Here is a 9,304-nt window from a genome sequence, read left to right on the forward strand (position 1 = left end):
GGTTAAAAAAAAAAGAAGCCACGTGGGAATAAATCTTTGTCTATCTCCCCAGGAACGTTGTCACCACCAAGTTTGGGACATGCAAAGTTACAAGTAAGGAATTCGTGCCCAAGGACTCTTCAAAGTTTGGCTATGGTGGGGGGATGTGGGTAGGTGAAGCCCACTGCCTATGCCCAGCGTTAGTGAAGAGAATTAAACCGGTAAAGGCACAAGTTTGAAGAGTTGGGAACTGCACGTTTAAAACAGCCCTTTTGCTACAACCCTGTGTCTTGGTGCCTACTGAAGATCTGCAAAGCCCAGGGGGAGGCGGGAGGGCTTGCATGCTATTTATGGCCTTTTAAGAGTGTTATTATGAAGGAGAGGGGGGAAGGAGCACTTTAAGAAATCTTGAAAAGTGCATCCAAGTCTATTGTACAGAACCCAAAACAAACAGAAGCTTCGGGGAGGGGGCACCGACCCGGAGGCTTAGGGAGTTGTTGGGAAAACTGTATAAAATACACATAAGTCAATTATGCCCATGTGCAAACCAAATGGAAATCTTTCTTGCGCCATAGCCATTCATCGCCTCCGCTGCGCCCACCGCCGACCACCTTTCTGCTTGGAGAGTTTACAATAGCCTCCTTTCCCACAAGCTGGACCACACACGGCTATGGATTTCGTAATAATTTATGCTAATTTCCCTCCATAAATCCACAATTCGCTCCAGTGGCACCCGGGCTGCCAGGGGAGTCAAAAGGAGACAGAGAGGTGACAAATACAATATTGATTTTGATTCCTTCTGTTGTCAAGCAGGTGTGTGTGTGTGCGGGAGCGCGGTGAACGGCGGGCCGGCGTCCGGGGGCGGGAGCTCTAGGACGGAAACCTTCCGGAGAGCAGGCCGGCCAGACATCCACACTCGAGAAAGGAACGAGCCCTGGTTTGTTAATATTTACCAAACACCGGCGGCCGGGGTGGGGGGAAAGTATCCAGCAGCTTCAGAAGGTTTCCTAGGCGCCAAAAACAATCCCCGCCTTCCCCACTTGGAAAGCGAACTCTGTGCTGCGGGAGTGCTGGAGCTCAGCTCTCCTTTCCCCCCCACTTCTCCTCCTCCTTTCTCCCCCCAGTCCTTCCCTCCCACTGCCGAAGCTTCTCCCCACCCTCCTCTGAATCTCCGCGCCCTCTCCTCCTTCTGTCCCCTTCCCTAGGCACCCTTGCTCCTCGCTTTCTGCGCATCTCTTCCCCCACCTGCCCTTCACTTTGTCCATCTTCTCCACCAAATGGGCTGTGCAATGTGCTAGAAGGGTGAGGTGGGGAGAAGGTCTGGGCTGGCGCACCATCAATGTCAGGTGTTTAGGGTCTCTTGCAGCCCGCGCCACCTTTCCTGGCCGCCCCCCACCTTCCCTTCTCCCGAGTTCTCCCCTCTCAATGGGAATCCTCGCTAAGGCACCGCGCTGCTGCACGTCCCAGCCCTCATTCTTCGCCAAATCTGCATTTGGGTGGCGTGAAACAACTTAGCTTTCCTTTCAAAAGGACTTCGTTCCCGGGCATGTGGCACTAACACCAATTCCCACAACCTGTCAGAGATCGGGTTTTTTTAAATTGCCCTTCCGAGTATTCTGGGGGCTGTTTGTCCTAGGGATCTGTGCATCTTGGCCACCAGCACCAGGCAGGGCTCAGCTTGGCTCTAAGGTCCTGGGTCTGGAGACCAGAGGGGACCTGCTCCCTGCAGGGGGCCACCGGACCTAATGGTCTTTTGGATTCCTGGGCCACCGAGACCCGCACCCAGTTGGGCACCACATCAGGGAAAACCTTTAGGCCAAGATCCTCCCACCGTGGCCCGCCTGCTAGGTTGAAGCCCACTGCTGCTGGCCCCTTCCACCCACTCTGGCGGGAAATCAAACTGCGGGGGCGGAGGTGGGGGAAGGGGGGGGAGGCAGGGGAGGGGCCGCACTTTCCAGAGCTAACTGTGGGTGAAAGGACTCTGTTCCACCACTTCACCTGCGCCCCCAACAGCCCCCCCGCCCCCCCCCCCCCACACACACACCAGGACTCTTGAAAGGAGCATACTTATTTTCCCAACTAGTGGAGCAGACTGCCTGCCTGGGGACTTTGGAGCCATGTTTGGTGACTGGGTTACAGGAGGATTGGATAGGACCTTAACTCCTAACAGGGAGGTTGAAAAGAAACTTTTGATGAGTGTATTGCCTGTACTCCTCAGTTCATCCTCCCCAGCCAATCTTGCTGGGTTCAAAGAAAGGCAAGAATCTCTACCCATGCTCCCTCTTCACTCCCATCCATATTGGAGGGGGTAGGGGTGGCAGTGGGGGTGATGGTGGGAGTTGGTCAGGTTCGGAGGTGCTTCCCCACCCCCCTGACCCCCTGTGGCCTGGTAAGGCCTCTGGCTGTGGCACCTGCATTTTTAAAATATTCTGTATTTTCCTCGTTGGGAGAGAGGGAGCAGCAACATCCCACACCTTTTACAAGTGTTTCTTAAGCAGCCCCTACAACTTGGAAAGTAGGGAAGATTCGTTTTTTTCTCCACATGGAGTACAAAACAAACAGTAGCCCCTGTTAAGTGCCAGGTCCCAATAGACCTCCATCCCCAAGTAGTGCAAACCCCCACCCATGGCGAGCAGGCGATTTCACTGCCTGTGAAAACAGTTCCTGCCCCGCTCACCATAATGCCCCCTCTTTAGAATCAGTTCACTAAATACCGTTTGGTCTTTGCTGGCTGTGGTTTGCTCTGAGATTTCAAGGCTTTAGAGCCTTCAGTTTCCAAATCCCATCCCTCCTTTGCACAGACAATTGCATGGCTTTAAACGGAGCATTAGCAAACCTACAAATGTATTAGGAAAGTTATTTGCAAAAGGACTGTGGAGGGATTTTTGTTGTTGCTTCGCTTCCCCCACCCCCTTTCCCGTAAGTTTCACCCTGCACTTTGTGAAAATAGAAGCAGCAATTCAAATCTGTTATTATTATTGGAGGAAATATTGCTAAAGCCACGTTGGTATTGAAGGGATTAACTTGCTTTTCTCCCAGCCCCTAACTCTGGGGTTAAGACAGCAGTAGATCAACTGTATAATGTGTGCACTGTTCGCTCATTTGTACAAGCAGAACAAAGGTTGGACTAAGCCAAATTGCATTGCACTTGTGAACCGAGTCCCGATGTGAAGTATCTTTTACAGCGGGGGGAATGAGAACAATTTCGTGTATGTCTAAAAGGGAATAACAAAGCCACTTTCTTGAGCATCTCAAAGTGAAGTAGCGAGGCGTGACATTCCCAGGGTGAGGAGGGACAAAAGCAGGGTCAGGGGGATGAAAAAGAGAATCAAACAGCCACTTTCACATGTCTGCCCTCAACTGCTGCACCTCTCCATAATAGGAAACAAATGTTGTAAAAGGGGGGATTGCTCCCATTCATTCAAAATAGCAAATGATAGCTAAACAACATTGTCAAAACTGAATCAACTTCTGTGCAGTACCACCCAGAAAAAGGTATTGTGTTTTGTTTAATAGCGGGGTGGAGCAAGGGGTCTTTTTTTTTTTTTTTGGAGGGAGGGGGGAGAAAATCACCCTATGCTTTTCATATTAATTTTCTTTGTCAGGAATTACTTGTTTGCTCAGATCTTAGAGGTGGGGGATCAGGCACCCACTCTTAAAATGTGGTTTTGGAGGGATTTGGGGAAAGCAGAAACAGGAAGGTGAATGTTAGCTTTATAAAGTGCTTGAAGGCTTCTAATAAATGGGGGAAATGTTTTAACCTCCTTTGAATGTCTTACCTGAAAAAAAAAAAAGATAATGATTGCAATAGAATATGAAGGTAAATCCTGCATGGGTAGGTCTGAATGTTCTTTGCTAGTGAGCATGAATAAAATGGATTCCGGGGAGGAGGAGTTGAACTGCAGATATCTGAAACGAAGAATAGTTTGCATCCCTAACATTTGTTGGTGCATTTTGGTTTCCACACTTAATTTGTGTCGAAACCAAATAACCTGTAGGTCTCCAGCCTTGAAACCTCGAGCCTCTGCTCTGTTTGTTCAGGCTGACAAGGAGGAGAGCTTACCCGTGGACCCGCACACTGTGTGTTTTCTTAATGGCAGAAGCAGGTTTCGCTGAAGACCACAACAGCCTTTAGATATAGCAATTCACTGTGTTCCTGGGAAGGTTAAAAAACTATTTGATTTTCTCTCTCTCTCTCTCTCTCTCTCTCTCTCTCTCTCTCTCTCTCCCTCTCTCTCTCTCTCTCTCTTTCTCTCTCTCTCCTTTTTTTGGTTTTTGTCTCCATGCGCCCCCCGCTGAGCTGCCACCCACAAAGCCGTTTGAAAAAGAAGGAAAGAAAAGAAAGAAAGCGGCTGATCCTAAGAATGGCTGGAGGCGGGGCCTGGCGGGCTGGCAGCGCGGCCCCCGCTCCCTCCCCCGCCAGGCGGGTCTCTCCATTCAGGGGGGTCTCACCTGTGACCAGGGCTTCCCTCCCGAGCCCCCCCCCCCCATCCCGGTGCCGGCCCCAAACAGAGTGCCAGCCCCCGCCGCGCCCACGTTCTCAGCACACCCCTGCCTTGGGCGCTCAGCTCGCTCACTCTTGGGGGGTCACTGACAAGCTTTAGGGGGGAATCAGGTTGCCCCGAGGGCCCGCCCCCATGCCCCTGAAATAGATCCACCTCCTTCTTCCTTATTCTAATTCTCTCTTCTTCCCTCTTTTCTCTCCTGCTCTCCCCTCATCTCTTCTTTCTCGGATTCTTGCTTCCATGTCTGATGTAGGAACATCAGACTGTAGGTCCTTTTGCGAATGAACTTAGCAGCCCTACCAGCAGTGCAGAAGGTCCAGATTGGCCCTGCCTGCCCTATAGGAAGGAAGGAAGGAAGGAAGGAAGGAAGGAAGGAAGGAAGGAAGGAAGGGAGCAGCAGTAGCCAGTGGTAAGACCGGACTCTGCGAGTGGGACAAACCCCTCTTCACTTGGCCGTTCCTGAGGCACTCACTGTGGTTGACATCCCCCACCGTCCCCCTTCCCTACCCCAACACCTGTGACCCTAGTAAGCAGCCCCTCACTTCCCCTTATTTATTTTATTCAATATTTTATTAGGTAAGACTGGGAAAGATATATGTACAAATTATGTGTTTAAAAGAAATGTTTACAAAAACAGACTCAGAGAAAGAGAAGCACCGAACAGACTTTCAAACCTCAGAAGGAAAGTAGGGTTGGGGGTAAAGGGAAAGAGATCAACAAAAGGACTTATATGCATGCATATGGGCCTGGCCAGTGGCCATGGACCACGGGGGGGGGGGGGGGATGGGATTGGGGGGGGATGAGGACAATTGTGTAGGGAGGGGTTTGGGAAGGGTATGGGGGGGATGAGGACAATTATGTGATACCATAATCAATTAAAAAATTGGGGTGGGGAATTAAAGAAATGTTAACTCTGTGTTGCCATTCCCCCTTAAGGTATTTCCTCCTCCTCTCTATCTTTCGGGTAAACCCAGAACCACGGAGCCCTTAGGAATTCCAGAAAGGAGGAAGGCCCAGTAGGCGATTCTCTTGGCAGTGGTAACCTTTGCGTGGGGTGGCCGTGGCGATTGGATTGGGGGAGTTGGTGGCTTCCCCAGCTAAGTTCCGCTGCCTGGTCTTCCAGCAACCACAACCGGGAACGAAAACCTCTCCCCTTTCACTTGGTCCCTACCCCACCCCAGCCATTAGGATCCATCGTCTTTAACTGGCGCCCCAATGCCCGGAGCTGGGGGAGACTATTGACCTTTTGCGCTCGTCCGTTCATCCTCTTTTCACCTACTTTCCTCTCATTGAAAAAGAATTCTACACACAAAGAGGGTGGAATAGATTAAACACACACACAGTGAGTCCCCTCTTCCCCATTTCACGTTGTCTTTCCCCCCTTTCCGTTCAGACAGAGGGGCTGCGGGCTCCTGGGCGGCCGGGACCGTGGTCACCGAGCAGCGCGGGTTCCGCCGGGCGCGGGCGGGACCTGTTGCTGCCGCCGCTGGAGCCGGAGCCGGTTGTGTAAACTGCTTGTGTATCTCACATTATCCCCGCGCTGTCTGCGGGCAATGTAGATTTTCTAAAGATCTAATGAATAAACAACCAGCAACTGCTGGCGGTGTCATTTACATTGTTAATGCCTACATGTGTATAATAAATATGCATTTGTATGTCTCCAAATAAACTCTTTTTAGTTTCTAACCTGTGGTGATTTTTTTTTTTCCAAAAGGAAGGGTTGGGGGAGGGGGAGAACGGGAAGAGGGAACCTCGTCTTCCCAACGAACGAGTGTATTTGACGTGCGTGAGTAGATCTGGCGAAGACGGTGCCAGGAGCCCAGGTGTCGGGTCCGCAGGCGGGAGACCCAGCCGCCCGGACAGCGTGGCCGGACCGGCCCCGCGCTGGCCTCGCCCAGAAAGGGAGAAGGCGCCGGGAACGTCCTTAGAAGCGGGGTTTGAGGGCAGCGGCGCTTCCCGTGGGGGTGAGAGCGGGGAGACAGGGAGGGCACCCCCAGGGTCCAGGTGCCCTCCCCCAGCCACCGATCACCTTCCCCAGCCGTGGCTTTGACAACCTCGGGGAAAAGTTACCAGGGAATTTCTCCCCCGACGACCCTAGCCCACGCGCATCCGTAGGCGGCATTGCGGCCCAGCCTGGAGGGGAGGCGCGGGGAGGGGAGAAAGGACCAGGACGCCGGGGTCCTTCGCTTTGACCCAACAGCCACCTGCTCCGGGAGGGCGGCCGTGAGCGGGGCGGCGGAGACACGTATGCTCTGGGGAGGAACGGCCTCCCGCGCCGCGGGGTTCGGACACGGCGGAGCCGCTGCTCTCAGAAGCCGAAGGGACAGGGTACCCTCCCTCCAGGTCCCGCGCCGCGCGGCTCAAGCTCGGCGCCGCCGAGGTTTGATCTCGCTCCCTCCCAACCAGCCAGGTGCCCCTCGCTCAGCGCGCTGGAAGGCGAACGTCTCATCTTCCCCCGTCCGGGCTCCGGAATACATTATTTTAATGAAGTCTATGGCGATTTGCTTTCCTCTGAGATCTATTCCGCGGTGCAATTAGGAACACGTACCGGTTGCTAGCTCGTATGAATATTCAGGAGCGTGTCAATTAATTAGCAGACAGAGGCGTCTCATTACGGCGCTCCAAGCCCCGTTCGAGTTCAGCAGAATGAAGGGGGTATTTGGCAAGGCGCTGGATGAGTGAATATTTTTACTGTGCGCTCATTTAACTTCATTATCAGAGCACTTACACCGCTCTCTGGTTTTATTAATTAAATTGCTCATTAATCTGTCCAAAAAAAAGGGGGGAGGGGGAATGAAAGTTTTTATGTGCCACCCAATAAGTTGGAAAGTAAACTTTCGTCCGCTTCTTAGTCGCTCCCGGCCTGAATGGCACAGAGGAGGCTTTCACAGAGGCGCGCGCTCCGCTCCCTCCAACCCGCGCTCCGAATCCCGCACGCCCAGAGCCCTGGGGGAGGGTGGAGGAAGGCTGTGGCTGCAGCTCAGCCCTTTCGCTTTTTGCCGCCTCCTGGGACTGGCCTGACGATGAGTCCACTTTCAGGACTCCAAAAAAATAAAAACCTCTCCCTCTTTCTCGACAATGAGATTTCCTGGGCGTGGAGCGATTCGTCTGTCCCTGGGGTTACCTTCTGCGCGCTGAACGCGCTTCGCCTCCAGACCTGAATGCTCACTCCCGCCCCCCCCCCTCCCCAAAACGTGCCCCAAATGCACTTGGTGGGGGTCAGGGTCTGCAACGCCCCCTAACGGCCGGCTGAGCGCAGCACCCACGCCCGCGGCCACTGGAGAACTCCGCGGGGGAGTGCTCAGTCCTAGACCAGAGCCATCCCTCAGACTGGCGTCATCCTGGTTTGTGAACCGGGCTCGCGACCACCTGCACCTCCCCCACCCTATCCCGAAAGGTTAGAAAGACAAATATTAAAATTACTCTCACAAAGGGAACTGCTAAAGCGATCCCAAATTAATATGCATGCAAAATTAATTAGTTGCTTTTTTCGTGACATCAAAATAAGTACCTGGGAAACAGAACACCTTCTGGGCATTGGGAACATATGCTGGAATTAGAGTTAATTGACTAATTACATAAATTAGGCATTCATTTTGCAACACATCAAGTATAAAAGATATCTCAATTAATTGTGCATAAATTACCAGGTGAAATGGGAAGGTGGTCCAGCCAGGATCTGGGTTCTCTGCTCTTTTTTAGAGCCCCCAAACCAGGCGGCATAGCGCTGGACCAAGGGGCAGGCGAGGCGAGACACCTGTGTGAGAGGCCGCGCTTGAGCAGGCTGATGACCCTGGGCAATCCTTACTGCGAAGGAAACTCCCCTACTCATTAAAATCAATTATGTGCAGTTAGATTGATCAGCTTTTGTCAGAAAGGAGCCAAACAGTCCCCTTTGCTAATACTAACCCGCCACTCCCCTCATCCACCTCAGCTGGTTCAGTAGTCACCTGTGGGCCCTCGCTGAGCAGGTGCTGCGGTTCCGGTCCTCAGTTTCCCTCCATGAGGAGACTGACGTCAGCTCTGGACCACTTTCCATTGACCTGGACTCAGCCCTGGCGGTTTAGGATGTCTGGCATCTCTTGGTGATCTACATCCTCTGAGCTTGCCACTACTCACCCAGGAATTCAATTTCCAGGGAGTGAGGCCAAGTGGTTTGAGTTCTTTTGTTTGTTTGTTTTATTTTGAAGTGGGTGTAAATCAACCTCTGTGATGTAAAATCTAGTAAATAACCCACACATTCTCCTAGGAGCATGGTTTGTCAGAGCCCCCAGCTCCAAACCCTGCCCCCCCACCGTATATGGTTTCTCTGCTCTCTTATGAATGAAAAAAACAAAACAAAACAAAACAAAACAAAACAAAAAACAGAATAGATATAGCATGTGTTTGGGAGGGGAGGAGGAACTCCCTTCTCCAATGGGAGCTCCACAGACCACATATTAATCCTCCCTCAGCAAACCACCAAATGTAGCATTTGCTTTGCTTTTAAAACAGTCTGTGGTTGGCAAAATGTTAATGATCTTGGCAGTGACTTTCCCCTGTGTTCTCTACACATTTTAAGTGGGAGAGAAAAGTGTCCCAAAGTAAAAGGGTTGTTTGGGCAGTGGACAGTCATGCCACTTCCAAACCCTAGTGAAATCTCGAAAACGCATATGATGCATTCCTTACATAAATTACCACCAACTGCACGACTGCTATTTGGTTCTATCGATCTAGGGTAGAGATTTTCAACTTGTGTGTTCTGGCACTCTGGTGTGCTGCAATAATTTTTAAAATATGCAGTACCTGACCATTTAGTCAGGGCCACTGACCTCTTTTTC

This window comes from Pipistrellus kuhlii, unplaced genomic scaffold, assembly GCF_014108245.1.
Source record: "Pipistrellus kuhlii isolate mPipKuh1 unplaced genomic scaffold, mPipKuh1.p scaffold_m20_p_1, whole genome shotgun sequence".
Classification (NCBI taxonomy): domain Eukaryota; kingdom Metazoa; phylum Chordata; class Mammalia; order Chiroptera; family Vespertilionidae; genus Pipistrellus; species Pipistrellus kuhlii.